This window comes from Eutrigla gurnardus (assembly GCF_963514095.1).
Source record: "Eutrigla gurnardus genome assembly, chromosome: 21".
NCBI classification, from domain to species: Eukaryota; Metazoa; Chordata; class Actinopteri; order Perciformes; family Triglidae; genus Eutrigla; species Eutrigla gurnardus.
In genome coordinates, this window is record NC_139932.1 from 16,173,740 (window position 1) to 16,197,201 (window position 23,462).

Sequence of the window (23,462 nt, forward strand, 5' to 3'; positions counted from 1 at the left end):
AGCATCCCTTCGTCCCCATCTGTACAGAGCAGATGCCGTCAGGATGCTCCTGGGGATTAAACGCCTCTCTTACACAAAATCTACCCCCCCTCCCCCCAACACCATCACCACCACCACCACCCATCCACATCTTCTACACCTCTTCAGCTCCTTCCATTTCATTCTCCATCACTTTTCTTGCGTAGCGTCACGTTTGTATCCATGAATTCCAGCTAGTGTGTTCAAGGTATTTGAATGTAGTCCAAATAGGACCAACTGAACTCTACTCTCTTCTACTCCGCATTTACTGACATGTGGTTGAATTCATCTCCCTTTTAGCATCTTTCAGCTCATTGTTTCTGCTCTACCCACACGTTCCCCCTACCTGCCCGGCACCAGACAGCAGAAACAGGAAGTTTTGTTTGATTATGTCTAAAAATAGACGTTGAGTTCATGAGCACTTCCAAATCTGGACCCAGAATCAAATCTGCTTTTTAAAGAATCTATTCAAACGTGAGTTTAGCTCGGAGAATTAAAGCTCAATAATACAAATGTGATTACTCAAGACATTGTGCACAAGATATACTGCATTACATATTTGCAACAGTCATGTTGAAGAGATTTGAAGACTCCTGAGTGCAACAAAGCTCTTCTGCCAACTTGGAAACGAGAACCAAACTGTACGTCTGAAACGCACAAAACAACGTTACATTTTTATTCACTCTTTCAAGATTTCACTCACAGTCTCCGAAACCTCCTCGCGTATACGAAAGATTACAAATAAAGAAGCAAATAAACACACTTGATGTGAAGGTTTTACAGGGTTTAGCGTGTGGACAGGACTTGTTTTTTTTTTTATGTGTGCAAACATAATGTTTGTGAGGAAAACTCCGGGTGACAGAGAGAGAAGTAAATTGTGAGCATGGCTCGAGGGGTGAGTGAGTTTTATCCTTCTGTCAGAGAGAATGTGTCAGATTCCGACTCCTTTGTTCCTTGTCGCCGAGCCTTGTCGTTGCGTCTGTCCGTGTGTGTGTGTGTGTGTGTGTGTGTGTTTGCCTGCCATCCCTGTCGGCTTTAGTTATTAGTCATTGGCTCTGTCGAGAGGCGCCTTTTTTTCCCTTCTTCTTCTTCTTCCCCCCCCCCCCCCAAATAGTTTTGAAGTCATAAATCCATAAGCAGACAGATGTAAGCTGGCGACCAAATACAGATATATATTAGGCATTCCCCTGGATCCAGCAAGCTGCTTGATGGGACATAAATGCAATCGTATCCTTTCTCCCAAATCCCTCAGAGCTTTCACATTCTTCCCTCCACCACCGCTCGTCGACTATTAAAGATGCTCTCGCTGTATACACTAAGATAATTCTCACGTACACCGTATGTCTCTTAAAAAACGTCGATACACTGCATTTATCTCTGAAGTGGCGATAAGACATTTGAGTGGAATCTGGCGAGCATTGTGGTCCAAAGCGTCGTGTGGGCTGCGGCGCCGGGCCCGCCTGCAAAGAGGAAGGAAAAAAAAAACAGCAGAATGAAAGAGATTTTTTTTTAAAAATAGGTTATTCAGAGTAGCATGTTTAAAAATCAACATGAAAACAGTGGGAGTTTGGAGGTAATCTGTCAGTGTGTGAGAATGGCGGCGAGATAAGTTACATCCTGTCCGTCACCCAAAATGTAAAACCCCCTTTGATGTCATTACCCTCCTATTACTGTAATTGAGTTTGAGAATAATACCAAATGCTTCAATAATACCAGATTATGAATTCATTATGATATGCTGTGATAATGCTGGCCAGATGCTGCCGTTTTTTTTTTTTTTTTTTTTTTTGTCTGGCCGAGTCTAATCCGAACTGGACATCTGACAATGGAGGTTTTCATAACCCCCCAATGACTTTGAACAGGTTTTTTTTTTTAGGTTGCATGCAACAAATATTCCAATTAAACACAAAAACAAACAAACACAGGAAATCAAATCTGGCTACTGATTGAATGATTGCAGGGAGAAAGTCTGGTTATTAACTCTATCACATGTTAACTATTATTTCTGAGGTTTATCATTTACAGAAATGTCCCCTTGAAAGTGAAGTACGGCTTTGTGAGTTTAACAGCCATTCATGCTGAATCATATGAATCCTCCTGAAATAGTCATTCAATTCATCTAATATTCCTTATTATTATTACTTTGGCCTTTAGTGAGACATCTTAAAATAAAACACAACAGTTAGGATGAAGGAAACATGCAGAACGCTGGCTGTTGCTGCTTCGTGTCTCCTTTCATGAACACAGAGGTGGTTTTTGGAACAGGAAGCGCCGCCTTGACCCTTGCTTCCTCCATTGCGCCTTGTTTATGTTCCAACGACTTCCTGCATTTCTCTGTCATTTCTCAGGCTTGGAAATAGCCAGCGGCCACCGGCGGATGGATATACATCATGATATATTTGTCTAGCGTTTTTTTTTTTTTTTTACGTGGAAGAAATCGAGCTGTATAGGAGAAAGCTGCTTCCTCAGAGCTGCAGATTGCCCGTGGTGTGATTGTAATGTTGGTTTCCGGTCACTAGAGGGTGGATAAGCCTGATATGTGAAGCGAGGTTGCATCTGTGGAGGTAAGACTGCATGGCATGTTTTCACAGAATGATCTACTCCTCTGCGTGAAATACACTTGACAGTCGTTTTGATTCATACATGTCGGAATTAAGACACGAGAAGGAATTTAAATTAGATTATATCAATTAAATAGCCTGCAATTTGAATGGGATTTGATTGCATGTGCATATAGGGCATGAAGCACAAGCTCCAATAATAATAATAATAATAAATATCTCTACCATCTGAAGTTGCATTGATGCCATTCTTGGAAGCAGAGAAATAACACAGAGTCAATGTGTGTTTGTGCCTTTTGCTGTTGTAAAATCACAGATACAGTCTGTAAAGCTATTCTAAGGCCGTATATATAAAACCAGAGAAAATCGTGAAACAGCCCATAACATAGAGTACATGTTTGCTGTATAATGGGAGTATTATTAGTGGTATTATTAGCGGGTTACAGGCAATGTGATCCAATATTCCTGATTGAGATTTGGAACGGGTTGTAAAAGTTGCATGGTGACATTAAAAACATTAAAAAGCCGTTAAACTGAAGGAATCCGTGGAAACGGCCGACTGGTCAGAGAGCAAAGAAATGTGACAATAAGACTTTTCTCACATCGAGCAATAGACGTTTTATTTTGGCAAATTATAGCTCCTGATTCCCAACGCACACACACACACACACACACACACACACACACACACACACACACACTGCAACATCCATGAAACCATAAGACTATAAGGAGAAAGGCAGAGATGGAGGGGGGGGGGGGGGCTGCACATGATCTTGATTTGGAGCAGCTTTAAACAAATTAGGGCATTTCTGGTTCCCAGTATTGAAGTCAAAAACGCCAACACTGATTTTTGGAAACATTCCCAAACAAACCCAAACGCAGACCCTCTTACAACTAAATTGCTTGTTGAAAAAAAAAAAAAAAAAAAAAGCAGATTAGTATGTCATGTTAGCATGACGATATATAGGTGTTTGTTGTACATTTAGACAAAGAAACAGGATTTTATAAATACATTTTTATATTTTTTAATCCATCCTTTTCAGGCTTTAGGAATTTCACAATCTCAGGTAGCAGACGACGAGTTGAGGAGCAGCCGGTCCAAATATGTAATGAAGAAGGAAATTTACAACAGAAAACTAAGAACTGAAGGACTACACCTAAAGAATAAGGCAGGAACCTAAACAACAGCAAGCTAAGGAAGGTGACCTGATCTGTCTGTCTGTCTGTCTGTCTGTCTATCTATCTATCTATCTATCTATCTATCTATCTATGGCTGAATTTAATTGTAACTTTTGAGTGGGACACATGTCAGCTGATGGCACAAATCAAACAGGACTTTCAGAAGTGAGGACACATCCAGAGAGAGAGAGAGAGAGAGAGAGAGACAGAGAGAGAGAGACAGAGAGAGAGAGAGAGAGAGACAGAGAGAGAGAGAGACTGTTCCCTGAGCTACCTAGCTGCTAAACGCTGAAGAGAGGAGAGTGAATTCGCAGTGACATCCCAGATATTGCTCATGACATTTGTGCATCGTCCAGGCGCATATGCGCAGTAAAAGCCACACCTAGGGGAGTGTGTGTGTGTGTGTGTGTGTGTGTGTGTGTGTGTGTGTACTGATGAGTTAAACCCAGCTGAGGACAGACAGTGAATGAATAATAAAGTGTGTCAAATCTGACCTATGTGGTCACTCTATTTAGACGTTCCCTCGTTTGACCACCAAACCTCGTCTCCATCACACACACACACACACACACACACACACACACACACATGCATCTCCTCTTGTGTGTGCTAACTTCAGAATGAGGAGACGCCAGTGCGTGCCTTTGTTTTCTCCATCTTTAACATACAGTAGTTGTTGAACTGTGAAAGTGAATTGGACAGGGATCAACTATATAATGTAGTTTTGACAGCCTTTGAAGCGCATCCGCTCTGCCCCCGCGCTCGTGCTGATTGCCCCAGAGCCTTTTCTCTAGTCCACACATCCGTACTGTGGCATTTACAAGGTACAGTGGACAGCAAAACACGCATTAGAAGAGAGAGAGAGACAGAGAGAGAGAGACAGAGAGGAACAGTGAGAGAGGCACAGAGCAAATAGTTTCATATGGTCTAGTGAAACAGCAGTAAATAAAAAAAAAGCTTAGCAAACAATGATCTGTAGCTGGTGAGCATCATGGGCCAAACTAAGCTGAGCAAATTAATCTAGTCTACAAAAGATGTACTATTTTTCATATATGATATTGATTATGGTCTATTATACAATAAAATACAAGATAATGGTAGGTAAATTAATTAAAGTGTGATGTTGGCCGATGATGTTGAGGTACAAATGTACGAGAAAGCTGTGGGGTTTAGATTTCAGACATCAAAAATACCTATTTTTTAAAAATGTGATCTATTTACTTATATATTCAAGATTTAAATGTATCAGCTGTTTATTTTTCAGCGACATGACCAATAAAAGTAACTTCCTGTATCAATAAAAACACCAGGCTCACAGCATCACCTTTAAACTTCCGGTTCATCTTCAGTTTATGGATGAAGGCGTTTCAATTTTTTTCCCCCGGTGACGTAGGCGACGTTAGCCAATGAGGGAGCGCAATGAGAGGGGACCAATGAGCAACGGAGAAGCATGCGCGTGTACGTGCGCATTAACAAGTACGCGTTAATTCGCGGCGCGCGAGCCTGACGGGAGGGAACAGCAGATTAGCGTTAGCGACGTTTACGGAAGGGTGAGTGTTTTCCTGCTGTAACAGATAAACATTACGTTATTTACGAAAACAGTCCAGCACTAACTAGCGTTGAGTTAGCCGTTCAACATTTAAAACCACAGGTATTTAGCACCAAACCTCCTCTACAGCTAACCAACGTCGAGAAGTCGGTTAGCATCACACAGCTAGCAGAAGGTTAAACTTAGCTTGTTGCTGAACGACAAATATTAAAGCTAGCTATGTTATGTTAATTGATGCCACGTTGTAGCTTAAAGTACCATGAAATAATCATGCTGGCTATGTTATATATGTTAATATACTGATGCTATGTTGTAGCTGCTTAAAATTTTATATGAACTGATGCCATTTTCATGCTAGCTATGTTGCCATTTCGTAGCTGCTTAAAGTAGCATATATATATACCGATGCCATGATGTAGCAATTATTGATGCTAGCTATGATATTATATATCTATCTTGCAGTGACATCATCTCAGATATTGCTGGGATATCCATATATATATATATATATATATATATATATATATATATATACACACACACTTTATACTTAAAGTAGCACAAAGTAAATATAAGTAAATAAGTTGAGTTTCCTTCTTGGACACCCGGCAGATAACTGAATGTTAATGTAAATCTGGTGAATGTGAGTCTAATATTTGCTTTTTTTTGGTCTCCAGAAAACTGAGGCGTCCCCCTGCAGAATCAAGTGAAGCGCCTCCGCCGAGTCGCCGCCACACAAGTGACCCCCTTCAGCACCACTCATGGTAATTTCACCCTTTGTCAATACACGAGTGTCGACTACAAGGTAACGGGTTTTAACGAGCTGGCTCGTTTGCTAACCCGCTCGTCACTCGACGGAGCCTCGCGCCGTGGCCAGCAGAAACTTGGCTTATCTTGAGCAGCTATATTAAATGAATAATACGGCTTTGTGTGCAGTTGACATGCATAACAACTCCTCATACTGACGCGTTAAAAGTTATTCATCTTGACAGGCTACAGCTGCATCTTGCTTCGGGGCACAGTCGCCCACCATGCTTTCAATCCTGTCTGCAAAATTAGCTCTGACCAATATGGCTGCACACACAATATGTATTCTAATACCCGCGGAGACTGGGAACGCTAATGAATGCTCAGCATTATGATGTATTGTCCATCCATCCATCATCTACCGCTTATCCTGTATTCAGGGTCGCGGGGGGGCTGGAGCCGATCCCAGCTGACATTGGGCGAAGACACCTTGACAGGTCACCAGTCCAACACAGGGCCATATGATGTATTGTAAAGATAAAATATTAGATTTATGTTGATGTAGCCCTCTTTGATGCGTTGTGTGGTAGAAGTTGACAGTTGTTTTTTGAGTTTTAGGGAGTTTAGAGTTGTTGGCTGACCTGCTGTTCTGTCGATGACTGTTTTGACTCGGTGGCGGTGTCTGTCCCGGAGACGAAACGAATCGACGTCTCCTCCCCTTGGTGCCTGAGCCTTGTGTAATTTGCCCAAAACCTTGATGTATATGTGTGTTTGTGTGCATGCATGTGTGTGTAATGTGAAGTGAAGTGAAGAGAGAGAGCAGGAAAGAGGTGGAGTGGCGAGCGAGAGAGACAGAGAAGTGACACAAATCAATGTGAGCACCCAAACCAACACCACCACCATCACCAGCAGCAGCAGCATCACCAGCAGCAGCAGCAGAAGCAAGAGCGGCGGCAGCCTCCCCGACCTCCATCACCTCTCTGCCTTTCCCAGGGAGGGACGGACAGAAACGGAGTCACAGGAAAGGCAGTCACCACGACAACGCAGCATCCGGTAAGTCGCAACAGACCTAAACACAAGTTGTAGATGCGACGGCAACAGGAGTGCGTTGGCAGTGTGACTCGGCTCTCCAGAGCGCACTGAGCAGGGCAGGCGGTCGTGGCTGAGCCCTTTTTTTTTTTTGCTTTTCCCGTACACCGGCTTCTCTCCGCTGCCTCTGTCAGAGTCGCTGCTGCAGGAAAGAGAAAATGTTGCTCAGCTCAGGACAGTGAGAATGCCGCCGCCGCCGGTCCTCCCCCTTTCATGCTTTTTAAAAAAGGCTGCTGAAGATTAGGGATTGGATTGAGGGAGGCTTTTCTTTCCGCCAATCAACACCCTGTCTCCCAGAAAGCAAGAGAGCTGGTGGATGAGTAGAGGAGAGAGAGAGAGGGACACGTAGAGAGATAGTTTTGTCTGTGTCTGTGTTTTTTATTGATTGTACAGTAACTGTGTGGATTTAACTGCGTCTCTTTAGTATCCTTTAGCAAGTTTAGAAGAAACTTAATAGAGTGTTCTAAAAAACTAGTGTTTTTGCAGGTGTAAGACCATTAAGTAGCTTTAAAGTTACTGTGTCACATACACTGTATTATTTGTATCTGCATCTCCCCATCCTGACACTTTAGCATCTTTGGAAACATTGATGTCTTGTCTAGAATATAAAATGAAGTTCTGAAATCGGAATGAATGGTAAAGAATGAACCACAACCGCATCATTGTGTTGGTTCAGTAGGAGAAATTACAGCGAGTGATTTCTTTTAGATTGATTTCTCATCTTCTCATACTGTTCCTTCTTTTCCGCTATGAAAATCAGTTAATTTAGTATTTTGCTTTTGCTGTCAAAACTACAAAAGAAAGTGCAAAATGAATTCCTTTACAATCCTTGAATCCGACTTTCATTGTGCAGTCATTGCGATTGTTGCTTCGTTAAGATGGAGTGCTGTCACAAAATGTCAGGGCTGTGACATCAGCCAGTTTTTAGACTTTTATTGTACCATAATGCCCGTTGTTTGATATTATCCATGTTGTAGGTGGTGCAGTTAGTGTAGGTAAATGGTTACCATTAATTTCGAACAATCAAGGCGGCTGAAAACCTATCAGTGGTTGTTACACTAGCCTTTCGCTGACTTCCCAAAATGCCATGCCATGCCTTATAATGAGCCAATCATCCAGTTCACACCCTTCGTGTTTATGTGTGTGTCCAACTGTCCTGTCATTTCCTTTCTAACAAGCCTTACATGTCTCGGCGTCCTGTCAGCTAAAGCCTGCCTTTATGGCTGCTTGTGAAAGTGTGTGACTTTGGCCGCGGGAATTCATTGAGCAGCGTGCGCCGTTCATTAGGAGTTTAAAGACGAACCTTGCTCTTACAAGTCTGAAGAGCCGTAAAACCTGTGTCCTGTTCTCATCCACTTTTTCAAAAACAAACTTCTAAACCATTTGTTGCATTGAGCGGCGTTGCCTTAGCTTTTGCCAGCTTTGATTTGTGCAGCGCGTAACAAACGGAAACGATCGAGCCACTTAACTTTGATTTGACATATTGCACATCGCTATGGATTTTACTATTAGGCCATTTCTTTTCTGCGCTGTTCTATATTCAGTTTACTAGAATTGCCCTGTTCGATTTGTTTGAAGAGCCTATTGTGGCCATTGCTGAGTCTGTATTACTGTAACGGCACAGCGAGTGTGTCCGTTATTTACAGTCACGCAGTATCAGTTGGCAAGCGGTGGTGGATATTGTTATCGGGCTGCAGCATCAGGGATTGGTTTCCGCTCCGTCTTAGACTGATGAAAAACATGTACTGTACACCAAAATGCACACACACACACACACACACACACACACACACACACACACACACACACACACACACACACACACACACACACACTCTCTGGGTCAGTTGTGTGTGCACAAGTCCCGAGGCCCACAGCGCGAGACACATTGTTAGATGCAGGTAAGAGTCGGACAGAGAAAGACATCTGTCAGTCTCTGAAGGCTATTTTCCCAAATGCATCTGATGAGATACCCTCTCTATTTCACGTACGTCACACACACCTGCGCACACACACCTGCACACACACACCTACACACGAACACTAGAAGAAGGCTTAGGTGAGAAAGCCACGTGTGATTAAGTGTCAGTGCTTTAACGGGGTGTTGATGTCGTACAAGACAGGAAGCGGTAAACAAATCCCCCCCCTTCTCTCAAAATGTGGCGGCTTGCTGGAGCATATCCCTCCCTTCTCTCCCTATCACAGTGTGTTTGTGTTACTTATGGCGTGATGAAATATAACAGCTGAGTATAAATTGAAACAGTTCTTCAGTGTTGCAGAGATGTTAGGACACTTGAAATGGAGTTTGTTTTGCTGAAAGAACTGCAATAAACTGCAATCAAAACCACATTAGTTGAATAATATTGTAGGATTAAAATAAAAAGATTGAAAGTGGCTTTGGATGTTTCTGTCGCTTGTGAAATAATATTTAATCCAACATGACCTCTGTGGAATGAACTGTAATAATAGTTTAGTTTATGAAGTCCATATTTTGAATTAAATTAGGTGATGTTATCATATTGTGTTACTAAATTCTGTTGTGCAGTTGAATGTTTGCAGTGTAATGCAACAGCATTTTTTAATCTCAGAGAAATCTCAACCTTCAAGGCTGCAGGCAAAAAAGTTCCCCAATGCGATGACTTCTTGTTGGATTCTACGTGATTTTTGCCTTCATGTCCCACTTTGTGAGATTTATTGGTTACAGAGAAATTCAAGGATTCAAGGATCCTTTATTGTCGTTGTTCAACACGGAGATGCGCAGCGAAATGCAGTTGTAGCTCAATTTGCATCAGGAGGAATGCAGCAACAAAAACTCATTTGACGTATCGTTGTCCATCACCTCTGACCTGTTTGAACACCAAGCATCATGGATGCAAACATGGAAACATATCACCCATCTTTTTGTAGAGGGTTGCGAGTCTTTTTATTCAGTGACATTTTATGACATTCCAGTTGATAGAAGCACACATTATAAACAGACAGTATCCTCTTTCTGTCCTTTTATTTAATCCTCATTTGTTGAATCATAAATTCAGAGCTTTACCAGGATTCACCTCGTCACCGTACTTCATTAAAGCTTAACAAATACTCAAGCACGCACTTTGTGAGTCTCCTTGTCTTTCCCTCTCCTTTGTAGTCTGTGTCGCTGTGTTTTGTTCCCTTCTCTCTCTCTATCCATCTATTTAATGATCTGTCTATCTTTTCCTCTTTTCTCGCATCTCTCTGCAGACTTTGGACGACGCTGAGGAGTGCGCTGCCAAGACGTATGAATTATTAGACTAATGGGCTTAAGTGGCTTGTCCCAACATTGTCTCCCTCAACACATAGCGACACAGAGGCTTAGGAGAATTTACAAAGCAAAAAAAAATAGAATGAAACCAAAATACCAACCCCCATCCTCTCAGTTGTTTCTTTTCTTTATTTTCTTTCGAGGTCAGGATTTAAATTCATCAGAAGGAGCCGCTAACTTTCCCCCCCTCTCTCTCTCGCTCTCTCCCTCTGTTCTTCTCCTCTCCCCCACCTCCTCCCTCTCTGTTTTGTAAGCGCCAAGTGATCCATTGTTATTAAATTGAGAGATGCGCCGCACGCTTTCATTCCCCGCGGAGGCTTTTAGTAAGTGAGCTGTTACAATATTTGACTTTAAAAGATGGCAAATTTCCTGAAAGATGAGAGTGAAAGTGGGACGGATGCACTACGCTGCAGGATGAGAAGACGCTGGGTTGTTGAAGCAGGAAAGGTGAAGGGGTCCTGTGTGTAATTGTCTCTATGAGACAATTTGCTAGCTGGCACTTGTAGTGTAGCTTGTAGTACAGCCTGGTCTCACGCCCAGGATGTCAAATACCGACCTTTCCGGCATTCACTTAACTCCCATCTGTGTCGTTATGAGACGCTTGGATCAACGGATGGAGTGTTAAGAATGAGAAAGTCTGCTATGTGCGGGAGGGAGGGGTGCTGGATGGGTCAAACAAACTCAGGACTCAAACTCAGGACTACTATCAAGGTTATGTCACATGACTCTCTGTCCCTGAGTCACATGATGGTTTGGCCCGCTGCTTAAGTTACAATCATAATTCTTTGATGTTTTTATGAATAACCCAAACACGTAGCTTGTTGCTTTGAACGTTAACTGCTTGTGCACATTCTGCATCCAGATAACGCCGGCATCATTACAGTGACCCCGGAAGCTTAATGATCTATTAAGATTAAAAAAAAATGTTGTGTGTAACCATATTAAAGTCAGACACCTAAAATTAAATGATCATATCAACGTTGTCTGCATTTAGCCGGCCTTGGAAACACAAAACCATTGTTAAATGAATGATTGTTTACTAACTATACTTTATAGGCGTTTCCTGTCTGCAGTGTGAAAGACTGTTGGGTTGAGCATTAAACTTCATCGGCCCTTCCAGATAGCAAACCACCAGGCAAGCAGCACAGATAACTTGAATGGTATTTCTATCATTTTGACCTCAAGGTCAGATAAATGCTTCTTGCTGGTTGAATGGTCAAACTGATACAAGGTCTACAGATGAGGCTGTCCACAGATGTGCCTGCAGACAATCTTTTTGTATTAAAAGGTCAATGATTTAACAATCCAGTGGAAATCTGACCAAAATCTGACCGTTTTCGTGTCCATAAATAGTAACTTTTAGCTCAATCAGTGGGTCAAGCAGCGCCCGCCCCTTAACACGAACAAAAAAAGATCTAAAAAAATAACAAAACAAGAGTAGTGTACCCCTTGAGGTCTTCCTAATGAACCAACGTCCAAGTTGGACAGATGCAGCCTATTTCCAAACTTTTATTTTTTTTTCTTGTTCCTTTGTGCATCAAACTCTTCAAGAAAAAAAAAAAAAAAAAAAAAAAAAAAGCATAACAAGCTTCTTTCATGGATCAAACGAGAGCGGCAGTGCTCATTGTGCCAAAGAGGGATAAAAAAAAAGGAGGGAGAGAGAGATAGACAGAGAGAGAGAGAGGGAAATACCTTATTATTGTTATCAAAGTCAAGCCAGCTCCTCTCCTGCTGCTCTTATGGGACCTCCCTGACTCTCTGCTCATAGACCCAGGGGGAATCTAAACATGACCCCCCCTACACACACACACACACACACACACACACACACACACACACACACACACACACACGTGGGCCTGTCTTGGTGCGCGTCGTTTCATTTGTGAAATTAGTCCATTCTCTCTGACCCTGTCTTTTCATCAGGCGCGGCGGTGCATATTTTAGTCCCTTTCCTGCGCTTGTTTTACTAATTGGTGGCTATACTTTGCCCAACACTGATATCCTTTGATCATCTCAGATCATTACGTTTACCTCATTAATTTGCTCAATGTGATTTTTTTTCTCCCCCCCCCCTCTCACCCCCCCAAAAATTGAAGGGGTCCGTGCAAAAAAAATTGGATTAATAATAGATCATATGAACCAAGAGAGAGTGATTTCTCCTCCACTTCGCTCACTCTTTCTGCTTTTTATTTATTTATAAATGTTTTTTTGCTTTCATTGATTATTGTGTTGTTGTCCCGTGCCGCTGTTAAAGGTCAATATGTCGGGGAATATCCTGAACATGAGTTAAGCTTAAACCCAATAACCGGCACACAGGGTATATGGAAACCTTAAATGTGTGTTTTCAATACTGTCACAAATACAGACGCCCCGCTTTCTATGATGATGTCGTGATGTGACGTCATAGTGGCATCAGAGGGGAGCTGAGATCTGACAGATGGGGACTCTGAGTGGTGGTGATGAGTGATTTTATTCAACTGCCATTCTGCCACTAACATTCACAACGTCACCTCCGTTGCAGTTAACATATTTAAAAAAAAAAACAGACACATTTCTTCAAAATCCATTATCTTTTCTTCCTGTAAAACAAAAATGTGACCTATGCTTAAATTGGCTTTTACCAACTGATTTCTATGTTTTACACTAATCTATTCAATCAAATCAAATTCAAATGTCCCGCCTCCCTATCCTGTTTCACTCGGAGAAATAAGTCACAGTACAGAAGCCAGATGCTGTTGAAATGCCGTTTCAGATCGACTTTTAAAGTGGACCAGCCATTCTCGGAAAGAAAAGCAAACAAGCATATTTCCTACTGTTTCATTAAAGTTCAATGGGGCTCGTTATCCGTTCGCATTCAGGCTTTCACACACGGATATGAAAGCCCAATGACAGCAGGTGCAAAGATCCACTTTAATGTGATTCCTCTGCCTTTTTTTCCTCCACACGGAGTAGGTCATGTTTGTTCAAACATACATTAAACATTAGAGGGAAAACGCTGTAATTCATCCAAAGTGCATCAAGTCTATAATCATACTCCACTTACACTCACCAGCTGCGATTGTAATGGCTGTCAATACTTCCTGATTCACACTGTTTCCACGTATTTCATCTGCTTTTTTTTTTCCCAGCGACGACATTTCCTCCAAAGAGACGCTCCCCCCCCCCCCCCCCAACAATAGTCTGATGTCTGCGCTTTTGTTGTCGACGGCTTCATTGTCGACTCCAAACAAATTGTGTCACGCATTAAAGACGTTGTGTCTCCCTCTTCCTTTTCTCTTCCCTCTTGTTCTCCCTCGGAGCCGATTACATCTCGCAACACTCTTGTCTGCGGGCGCCGCTCGCCATTGTGTTTGTTGCGTCGAGTTCTGCGGCCTCCTATTATTATATAGATAAGTGAACGTTCTGTCGCGACAAAGACGGGGAAGCGCCGCTCTAATGCAGTGTGTTGTGTGTACGTTGTGACAATTGCTCCCTCTGCAATTCAAGACACAATCCCCTCTGTTGTAGCTGTAAACACAATCGCTGCACGTTGTGAGTCATTGGGAGGAAAATGTATACGTTTTGTCAGCGTCTTGGTTCTGTGATGTGAAGTTCACGCGAGATATGTGTGTTTTTCTTTCAAGTGTAAGTGATTGTGGAACCACAGGTGGTGCCATCGATTCTGGATGTTTATTACCTTTTACAGTGTGGTGGACATTTCCGTGAGAATCGCGTGTCGTTGTAACGCACACAGTGTGTTTGCGAGAGTTTCTTTCACAGTGATAGAGTGAGTTTAAGCAGGAGGAAAATCCCCTACAGCTCTCATGATAAATCGCCTTCGGGTGCCACTTCTGTAGTGTGTGTATGTGCATATGTATGTGTGTGTGTGGTGTGAGAGAGAGAGGGAAACAGGGATACGCCACTTAACTCCTCCCAGGGTTCCCACTCACACACTCCCCTGAAAGTCTAATATCGACTCCAGCATCACTGGAAAACACAGCCCTCTCAACACAAATGCCCCGGTTGAGCTGGCTAATGTCTCTTTGCCGGGCCAGTTAACCTCAGACCAGTCCAGTCCACGACAGTTCAGACTTCAGATCCAGCTCAGCTGCAGTTCATTTCAGTCAGTTCTTTGAGCAGAACAGTGTGAACACAGCCGGAGGAGCTGCAGGCCGTGATGTGATGACTCAAAGATGGAAGGAGACAATCTGTTCCCTGTTCAGCCCCAGGTGTGCATGTGTGAGTGAGTGTGTGTGTGTGTGTCACACATGCAGTTTGTGTGTGTGTGTATTAGTGCAAATCCTCCTCAAGGATTTGATGCACTGTGATAAAAAAAAAAAGACAACTAAACAAATGTTGTTTTTATGGTATTGACTTTGTTAGAACTCAACGTGTCCAAGTTAAAAATGAACTGTTGTGCACATAGACTGTTTGAAATCTCTGTGAAGTCATCCGTCAGTTTCTGAGGAGATGTTGTGACGTTATTCCAGGCTAATCTGAAAATGAGGTGGATTGTTGGTGGAGTTGAGGCTCCCTGTAAAGTTGTCAAGAACAGGGAATTTAGCCAGCTGTAAACATGTTTCCAGAGAACTGGATACAACATTGGAGGCGGCGCCCCGTCCAATGTAAATCCATGTCTTTATGAGCCAAATGGCATCATGTGAGGGACCTAGAAATTATAATTACACTCTTTGGCCAATATGTAAAATGTGCATTAAATCCTTGTTTTCTTCAGGATTTTTAGTATTTACATGGGAGTCTATGGAGACACAGAACTGTTCCACGTGAAAAACTTTTGGCGTTACAAGGTTACCAGCTGGTTTTGCACAACTAACTATTTCTGCAACACACAGCTTGACTCGGAGGCTGCAGGGTTTCTGCATAACACTAGTTGAGTCTAGTTAGTTTGTGCTGTAATGTGGTTACTGTTAAGAACAAAACTCTTTTGAAGTGTAAAAAAATAAATAAAATTAAAGACCAGTTGACTGCTCTCTGCTTTTGAAGAAAGAAAAAAAAAAAAAAAGACTTGAAGACTCAAAGTGGAGGTAACGTCGTCTCCTCTAGAAAGAAAGAATAATAAGCAGTTAGGAGCTGTTGAACTCCACCATATGTTCGACATAACAGCAGCTTTCTTTGAATTTTACACTCGTGTGAATTTGTGTGTGTGTTTCTTGTTTGTCTTTGTGTGTGTGTTATCTTGTCACATAGTTGCACTGACTTTTACTTTTTACTGTACGCTCAGATTTTTAATGGGCATCCGTGATAGTGGGTCACACAAGTAATACAATGTGTACATGTGTGTGTACATGTGTGTGTAGCGGTGCATGTGCCAGGCTGAGCACAGCTTCCCTCTGATCCACCACCACCTCACACACACACACACACACTTCCTCCCTCCTCCATGCGTTCTTCCACTTTCAACATCCACCCCTTTCTTATGGAAAAGAGCCAATTAGACTTGTGTCTGTTTGTTTTAAACAAAATGGCTTTTAATTAGCGCGATCAAAAAGGCTTCTTTCTGCAGGCCCCAGGATCCACTTTGTAGTTCCCCCTCCAGATCGCACACGGGTTTGATGCCACCTGATAGGACGCCAAGACAATCAGAACACTTTTATAATGAACACACGCACACATACACTTTATCACTTTGTGTCCATCTATCGCTTGTTCTCTCTTGAGGTCTTTTGGTCTTTTTTTTTTGTTGTATTGTTACCATGGCCATTCCTTTCTCTTGCCCACATCCTCTTAATTCTTCCTGCGTGGCTTCCTTCTTCTCTTTTTGTGTCCTTTCTGTCTCTGATGTGTGTTGTTTTAATGACGTGGCCCAGCATGGCTCACTGCTGGACGAGAACTAGTGTCCTCAGTCTTCCTTTTTTGGCTACGTTCACTTTGTTTGATGACACTTCATATTTGCAGGACTAAATTCAACCCCGTTTGATTTCAAAAGACACCTATCAGGAGTAAGGATCATGTGTTAATATGGAGTATACTTTCCCAAAATGCCACCTCCTATTTCATAAACACAAGGTGCCCACAATTCCCCTTAATGATCTCTAAAAGCTCTGCACCTTTTTGCTTTTTTTTGTTTTTTTTGTCACAGCAAAGCCTCTTATTGCCCCGCGCTTCAACTGTGCAGACTTCATCATCGGTTGTTTCTCATTCTTTCTCGCCTTTCCGCTCTCAGCCGACATCATCGCTTGGCACACAGCTGGAGCTGTAGGGTGACAGGGGTGGATGTCTGAGTGCAAGTGTGTTTGCATCTGTCTGTGTGCGTCTGTTGGCTTTGCACCAGTAGTTATATATGCTTTGTTTATTTTGCCAGATGCTCGCACACTCGACTGTGTGCTGCATATACTGTGTGTGTGTGTGTGTGTCTGTGTCTGTGTGTGTGTGTGTGTGTGTGTGTGTGTCTGTGCCCATCTGTGTGTGTTTCCTTGTCCGAGTGTCAGGTGATGTCCTCTGTATTGTTGGTCTGTAGCTGACAGTGGCTGCAGGGAGTAAACATGTGACCCAATCAGCTCACTACTGCTCAGCTCACCATGGCTCCTAATTGACGCGCGTGTGTGTGTGTGTGTGTGTGTGTGTGTGTGTGTGTGTGTGTGTGTGTGTGTGTGTGTGTGTGTGTGTGTGTGTGTGTGTGTGTGTGTGTGTGTGTGTGTGTGTGTGTGTGTGTGTGTGTGTGTGTGTGTGTGTCTCAGCTGAAATAGGTTCAACTGACAGCTGTCAGGTTGCTTGACTCAATCATGATCTTCTCCATCTTGCTTTTTTCACATATTCTGACACACACACACACACACACACACACACACACACACACACACAAACACACACTTAAATGAGCAAGATACAGTTTCCAGTTATGTCCAGAACTTTTGGCAAAATATTCCTGTTCATAATATAACGGATTGAGAGCTTATATTATGATATGCCTTCACGTACATAGATTGTTCGTTGTTAAATTCTTCTAATCACGATTGCCGGACTTGATAACAATGATAACGATCAATACAAGAAAACGGGAAATATGAAAAGCTACACCTTTTAGTTGATTTATTTTTAAATGTAGTTTAAATCTTAACAAATGAAGTGCTGAACTCACAGATGGACTTGAAAGAACATAAAGTGTGTTTGAATGATACGATATCTCTCCGACATTACAGTAAGCATCCTGGTGTGGTGACTCCCTGAAGCCAGCGTGGAGGGGGGGGGGGGGGGGGGGTTGGGGGGGTGGGGTGGGGGGGTGCTGTGACAGTGCAGTGTGAGTCGGCATTCAGAGCGGAGCAGTCACAGTTTATGGATGATTCCCCAGACTATTGCCTGGGCAGGATCCCCGGCTTTAATGGCTACACGAGCCTGATTTATTATACGAGTTAACCCTGACCCTACTCTACCTCACAGCATCACCTTCATCACACACACACACACACACACACACCCAAGTGTCAGAGCCTGATAAATGGACAGAAAGAAAGCACGATTGGGACCAATAACAAGACAATACAGATGATATGTGGGCTTATGTTAGAGACATAGCAGTGTGGTTTCAGTGTGTGTGTGTGTGTGTGTGTGTGTGTGTGTGTGAACTAGCTTGCACAGTCTCCTTACCTGCTACAGCATTGTTGATATGAGTAGCACTTAACGTAGACTCCATTTGCCTGTAACCTTCCCTCTCTTTCCTGCAGCTCTCTGTCTCTCTGCCACAGTGAGTACTTGTGTAAGTGTGTGTGTGTGTGCGTGTGTGTTAGCGCACTTAGCATAGAGCCCCCTGGTTTCCCTTCATTTCCATATAATTAGATTGTGTGTGAAAGGCTACTTCCAGTGCATTGATTAAGTGTCAGAGGAGAGGAGAGGAGCATCTCTGGGCCGAGTGGGGGGGATGGCACTACAACGACCTGTCACACTCATACAAAGCTCCTCCCGTCCCGTCACTGTGATGGAGAGCGACGTCTCGGCTGCTGGAAGAGGCACCAACAAAAGGATATGAATGCGTGTTTGTAATAATGACCCATATTGTGTACAGTTTTGCTCTCTTTTTTTTACTGTGTGACAGAATCGGAGCAGACGGTCTTAGCCTTGTGTTTTCCCCGACTAGCCCCCGTTGTCTCCCGTCTTAATTTATGTTATTTTCTCCCCGTGGCCGAGTCTGACTCGGGTGTTATACGACCGTCCGCTAGCTTGCCCTATATAAGGACAAAAACTACTGGACTGAGCCGAGTCTTTCCAAGACCGCCTGTCTACTTAACCTCAAGCCAAACTGCATTCCAGAGGACTAGCCTCTAGTTTGGTCATAGTTTTGTTTTTGCCTTTTCCTTGCATTTCTTTCTTTTGTGACCATTTTGTCCCGACTAAAACTTGATTCAGGGATTTGAGGTTTACTTCCAATCATATCCATGGAAGTGTGGAAGTGTTACCCTGCTGATACCCTGTGGGTCCCTCAACGTCCCCAACCTCTTCCTTTACATATCCTAAAGTTTTGATGTTGTTAAATTAACACCCACTAAACCCACTTAAAATCGCCAGCTTCAGCATTCACCACAATCGTGTGTTTTGAAACAATTATAATCATCCTATTATAAAGTCTGGTCCACCTTTTTGTACCGCTGGATACCGACCCGCTCATAACACCAGGTTGGTGGAGCACGAAGAGGATTGGATGTGGCAAGTCAAGTGGGGCTGCTTGAACCCCTGACTGAGTTTGGATAACAATCCCATACACGCACACACACACACACACACACACACACACACACACACACACACACACACACACACACACACACACACACACACCTGTACTGTAGCTGCTCTCTGTGCTAAAGTGCTAATTAGCAGAACAAAGCATCTGTTGTTCTTTTAAACACGCGACAGTTAAATATTCCATCTATCCGCCTGTCTCCACCAATCATCAGCTCCGCTGGAGGAGCAAGAGGAGGCGAGCTGACAGCACACACACACACACACACGCACACACACACACACACACACACACACACGCACACACACACACACACACACACACACACACACAGATTTGCTGTGAATGTACACATGCATGCACAGAAATGAATGTACAAGCCAGCATACACAGAAATGGATATGCTGAGACACACACACACACACACACCGCCTGCCCCCTCATCTAAGCTGACAGCAGCATCAGCATAATGTGCCGTATTAAAGTGAACAGGACCTTTACTGTAAACACCATTCCCCCTTAGAGAGCGAGCGCTGGAGGCAGAGAGCTGGAGGTTTGGTCTGAGAGAGAGACGGGGCCAACGGCTAAGTGCTTATTACCCTGCCTCCTCTGATAGTTACAAATATACACTTTGTACTTTCACTGTCTGAGGCGGCCAAGAGGCTGCGATTACCAGGAAGAGAAAAGGACCACAACCTGGAGAGAGAAAGGAAAGGTTAAGTGAGTTGACTGATTTGAGATGGGGAAAGAGACATATCCGATGCTCGTGTCTGTCTCTTTCCCACCCTCGTCTTTATCCTCTCCGTCTCCCCTCCTCTTCCTCCCTCCATCGCTGCCTCTCGTGGCTTGGAAAAAGGAGTGTGGGGGCAGAGCGCTCTCGTCTTGTTAAACGGCTGGCAGATGACAGAAAAATTAGAGGCATTTCGCTCTTGACAGGTTGTTGTGTGTACGTGTTTTTTTTTTTTTCTCTCTTTTTTTTCTGCTTCAAATGTTTTTTGTCAGTTTGTTTTCAGTCAAGCTGTCTCGGCAGCACAATAAGTGCAACCGGTGCACGCATGCACACACACACACACACACACACACACACACACACACACACACACACACACACACACACTAAGCATCACACATGCAAAAACACATGTGCAGGGTTTTTGTGTTCTCATAGGAGACTGATCTGATTTTGTGTTCTCAGATTGGTGGCAATGGGAGGAGGGAGAGGAGCAGTTTGCTCACAAAGACGTCTTCCCTTCCGCTAATTATCGAGACAGGCTTTGATTGCCTGTTTGGAAACAGTTTTTCAAACGGCTGTAATGACGATGATTAGGCGGCGCTGCGAGTTCTGTGCAGGCGGAGGGAGGAGTGCACCGTCGGTCCGTCCAAACATCTCGCCACCTTATGTTTATGTGAAGGTGTGTGTGTGGTTTTTTTTTGCGCCCGTGTTCGGGTGTGATTTTGTAAAATTACTTTTTACATTACAGTGCAGGCTTCCTCCTCTCGCCTTCCTCCCGTTTGAGCTGACAAAGGTGCCTTCGGATACTAACCGCCACCTTTTGAAACAGTGGATGTGGTAAAATTGTTATTTTTTGTGCTTTTAAAGGTAAAGTGTTACACCTCGGTTCCTGCTTTGCTGGAGGCCTAAAAGTACGGGATATGTATGTATTTTTAATTCTGGTAGAAAACAAACAAAACAAAAAAGAAAAGCATCACTCAGACACATGCTGATATTTGATGAACAATTAATACACAGATAGTATGTTGCACTCATGCGATGGCGGGAACATGACTTGCCTTTTGTGCAGGTTTGCGTTGCAAGTCTGAATTTTTTTTACAGCTTTAACAGCCAAAAGCAACCAGATCCGATGCTTTATGCACAGATGGTGGAGTGACTGAAGGGTGAAGATGTTCTCTTCAGTGCAGCCTACAGAAATAAATAAAGGTGGTGTCAAAAAGGAAGCACCGGAGGAACATTTCTGCTGTAATGATTGATTCATGCTGAAATCTCCACTGTAATGGATCTGTGTCGCTGCTTCTCCGTTACAGTTTAAAATCTCGTAAAATTGTTTATCATGGGTGTAAAACAAATGTAGTTTAGCATCAATCTGGGGGAACTCAAGCTGTCTGACACTCATTAGAGTGGGGAAACATTTGAAATGAGCACCAAACAACCGCACTGTGGCAACCGGCTTCTCATTAGAGGTAGAGACCGGAAAACAAAGAGGGAAATACAGAGAGGGCCAGAGTGCTAACAAAAAAAAAGGAGAGACATCCTTGATTTGATTACTTCTGCCTAGATGGACGATGCAGTTCAAGTGATGAGTCTTTTACTGTGTGTGTGTGTGTGTGTGTGTGTGTGTGTGTGTGTGTGTGTGTGTGTGTGTGTGTGTGTGTGTGTGTGTGTGTGTGTGTGTGTGTGTTTTAGTTCCAAGGATGAGTTGATCAAGGCAGAGGCCATTCATGTTAAGTAGGCTCCAGCAAATTTGTACGTGTGTGTGAGATAGAGATAATATTTGCACAGTTTTGTCGACACACACACACGCCCACACACACACACACACGCCCACACACACACACACACGCCCACACACACACACACACACGCCCACCCACACATGAGTCAGCATGCGTCGCATCTGTATCTTCAAGCCTGAATGGCCTTGTGGTTTACTACCAGTGCCCTTGTTGATGCGGACAGATTGATCTGCGTAGGTTCAAGTTCACACGCACACACACACACACACACACAAAAACAAGTGCAGACCATTTCAACGGGATGCCATTGCTAGGCAACAGCTTGGGTCCATGTTTACTTCCTGTCAGCTGATGCCTACACTGCAATTAGAAATGAACTGGGTCACATTTTCAATGTTTTCAGTTACAAATGTGAAATCGTGTTTAGTCCAGCTTGAATCCGAAATTGTTATCGCATATTTTAACCGAATATCAATTTCAACCGAAATGACAAAAGGAAAAATGCAAATTGACGCTCGTTTCCACAGCCATCATGCCAATATCACAATATTATTTAACTTTGTTTTATGTAATAATTTCAGAAACAATACAATCTCCGCCACACATATTTTTAAATAACCTGCAAATTAATTGATAATGAAAATCATATCTAGTTTCATGCGTTAGGGCCTATATTTCATGAATAATATCCCGTAGTATCATTAGAATGAGTTGGATCTGCTGTCATGGTACGATTCAGAAAAACAGGAGACACTGAATATGAAAACTATTAAAATACGGTATGTTGCTAAGAAAGTAGTGGCAATGTAGACTTCCTTTTTCCAAGCGTCTGCTTTCTTCAGAGCGCTGACTGTGCCCGTTCATCTGAAGCCCATGTGTTTACTTTGCTGTGTTTGGAAACTTATGATGAACTCTGACTGAAAAAATTCCAACTGGGGAAGCGAATTCAAGACGGCTAATTGAATAACCCTCCGAATAGATATATAGCTGGAGTACGGTTTGTTCTGTGTGATGATGAAGCAGCTTCAGCACAGCTAGAGAAGAGAGACATGTTTGTGTAGTAATCTAGTTAACTGTCTTCTTGTGATGTTAACGCTGCAGTCAATTCTTTGCAACCTAATTCACTGCGGCTGTGCTGTTTTTCCATTTCTGCATCCAAGAGATCACCTGTTAATTAACACAGCGGGCCTGCTGCGGCCCTTTTTTCTGATTAAGTTACTCCGGCTGGCTCTCTTTTCGCCCTCTGCAGCTCTATCATCTGTTGTTGTCCACGCTGACTACTCAAATCTCTTCTCCTTTCCCACATAAATGTAAATCACATCACCTCCAGCCTGACACGACAGCCGATATAAGCTCTTTCATGAACTGGATGTGTCAATCAGTGAACGGTCAGTGTTATCACTGTACGGAGGAGGCCAGGGGGCACAGCTGCTGCCTACGGGAACGCCTCGGCTTTGACACACACCCACAGGAAACACAACGCACACACACGCACAAGTAAAGCAGGTATAATAATACGTAATACAAATGAATAAACACGCATAATACACGTACACCAACGTGTGTTACACCTGGGATTAGCTAGATGTTTGCAAGATCAAATGTTGTCCACCCATCCCCCATCCTACCTCCTATTATCTCTAATGTGGAGAATAATCCTCTTGTGGAATTAATCTCCTTTGAATAGCGTTTGTTACCACGCTGAGATGGAATTAAAGCTCTCGTTCCACATCTGGGTGCGATGTACACGTGTGTATGTGGGTATGAGATTGAGTCAAAGCTATATATATATATATATATATATAATTTCTACGCACAGAAAGTGCATTTTATTTAATTTTATTTAATAATTTCTGTCCATAAAGGGATCAAAGTGCG

At 43.1% G+C, this 23,462-nt stretch overlaps 1 long non-coding RNA gene across 1 annotated transcript in view; it reads left to right on the forward strand.

Moving 5' to 3' along the window:
• The first annotated feature begins 2,383 nt into the window (after positions 1-2,383).
• Positions 2,384-23,462, forward strand: part of LOC311032256 — a 68,074-nt gene continuing 46,995 nt past the window's right edge. The window contains exons 1-3 of the long non-coding RNA XR_014599167.1: positions 2,384-2,582; positions 5,988-6,074; positions 6,860-7,110. This is a non-coding gene — a long non-coding RNA (uncharacterized lncRNA). The remainder of the gene's footprint in view (positions 2,583-5,987; positions 6,075-6,859; positions 7,111-23,462) is intronic.